Genomic DNA, 2500 nt, shown 5'->3' with positions numbered 1-2500 from the left:
CTTGAACACAGCATCTATAATGACGAATCTGTAAAAATGTCAAGTCTATACAAATGTCAAGTCTATACAAATGTCAAGTCTATACAAATGTCAAGTCTATACAAATGTCAAGTCTATACAAATGCCAAGTCTATACAAATGTCAAATGAAATAATCAAATTAAAAGATACTTTCATTCTTATTTGCATATGAAAAAAGTACTTCTCTGCTAATTACCTGGGTGATATCGATTTATGAAACATAATTATGACAACTCACTAGGATTTAGCTTCAGCCTCCGGTGACAGAGAAATTAATTAGTTCATGATCACTATCTTCCTTTTAGTTGATTTGCCTTTAGTTGTAAACTAAAGCAGTGCAGGTTATTTAATATGTTGCAATCATGCAAGCAACACATTAGCAATGGAAAAACAACTTCTTCTTGCATGCAACTCTGCCTCATGATCACGCACGCACGCACACACACACACATATATAGATACAAATATAGATGCACACATATATATATATATATATATATATATATATATATATATATATATATATATATATATATATATATATATATATATATACATATATATACATATATATATATATATATATACATATATATATATATATATATATATATATATATATATATATATATATATATATATATATATATATATATATATATATATATATATATATAGTAGATAGACACATAGATAGATACATATGTATGTATATATAGACATATATATAGATACATATATACATAATATACATATGTATATATATGTATATATATATATATATATATATATATATATATATATATATATATATATATATATATATATATATATATATATATATATATACATATATATATACATATATACATATATATATACAGATGATCGAATACCAGGTAACAAACAGACAGTTAAAATAACAAGGAGACCCACATACAAAGGATTTGTTGACAAACCATTACTTAGATGAAATACGATGCAAAACAACACAATTTGTACTTTGAAAGGTCAAGGGTTAATCGTCAATTAGCCGAGAATTGATATATTTATATATAAAGATTTTCCGATATATATATTTCCATTTTGTGTTTCTTGATTAAACTTCGTTTTAGACCCATTTTCATTTTTAGGTAACAAACAGACATTAAAATAACAATCAGACCAACTATACAAAGTATTTTTGACAAACCATTACTTAGATGAAATACGATGCAAAACAACACAATTTGTACTTTGAAAGGTCAAGGGTTAATCGTCAAGGCAAAAATAAACCTTTTTAGTAAAAATTTTCGAGCTGTATTTCCATTTTGCGTTTCTTGATTAAAACTTCGTTTTAGACCCATTTTCATTTTTAGTGCTGGTTACGGAATTTTTCTTAGGATATCTGCCAACTATGTTAATAGTATTTTTCCTTCTTTATTCTGTGCATAGGATAAATCTGTATTAATTTTGCTTTAAGCAACATTAATCTTCAGGCAAAAATAAACCTTATAAAAATCTGTATATATGTATATATATATATATATATATATATATATATATATATATATATATATATATATATATATATATATATTATATATATATATATATATATATATATATATATATATATATATATATATATATATATATATATATATATATATATATATATATATATATATATATATATATGTATATATATATATATATATATATATATATATATATATATATATATATATATATATATATATATATATATATTATATATATATTATATATATATATATATATATATATATATATATATATATATATATATATATATATATATATATATATATATATATATATATATATATATATATATATATATATATATATATATATATAGAGTAGAGAGAGAGAGAGAGAGAGAGAGAGAGAGAGAGAGAGAGAGAGATGCCCCTTTGTACTCTTTAAATGATTTTCATGACCAATAAAATGGGGTTAAATCAAGCTAAAAGTAATGAAACGCAAAAATACGCAACTCCAAAGCCTACCCTTGTTAACAATAAAATAAATACAATCAAGCAGTTAACACAAATGAAAACTGTCCAAATTAAGGCATAACCTTTAAGCTGACATTACAACAATAAAGATCTTTATTTTTTTTCAGCTTTGTAGTAGGAAATATCTTATGGCAGACTCTCGATGCATTGTCCAATTCTATGAATTGACTTCATGTCGTTTTTGCTCGATGTATTGAAACTTCGAATGTTTCTACTCTTCTTACGTGACTAATTGGTATTTGATCATTATTTTGCATTATATTATTTTGCATTATTATGAAGAGCATTATATCACCTGTGATTGCACTGATGATAAAAAGGAAAAACTCCGTTTCTTAACTGCTGATGTACCAAGGGGTAAATTAAAGTTTTTTTCATTCAGTGCATTCAGATTTTACTTTTTGCATTAAGTGGAAATGTCATCTTATGTAAGCCATCAAT

At 23.0% G+C, this 2500-nt stretch overlaps 1 protein-coding gene across 2 annotated transcripts in view; it reads right to left on the bottom strand.

The window, feature by feature from the left end:
- LOC136852444 (uncharacterized) overlaps positions 1-2500 on the bottom strand; it is a 228909-nt gene that overhangs the window by 152331 nt on the left and 74078 nt on the right. The gene's annotated exons all lie outside the window — the stretch shown is intronic.

The sequence above is a fragment of the Macrobrachium rosenbergii genome, chromosome 25, assembly GCF_040412425.1.
Source record: "Macrobrachium rosenbergii isolate ZJJX-2024 chromosome 25, ASM4041242v1, whole genome shotgun sequence".
NCBI classification, from domain to species: domain Eukaryota; kingdom Metazoa; phylum Arthropoda; class Malacostraca; order Decapoda; family Palaemonidae; genus Macrobrachium; species Macrobrachium rosenbergii.
The sequence above is the reverse complement of the archived record's forward strand: the minus strand, read 5'-3'. Positions and strand labels throughout refer to the sequence as shown.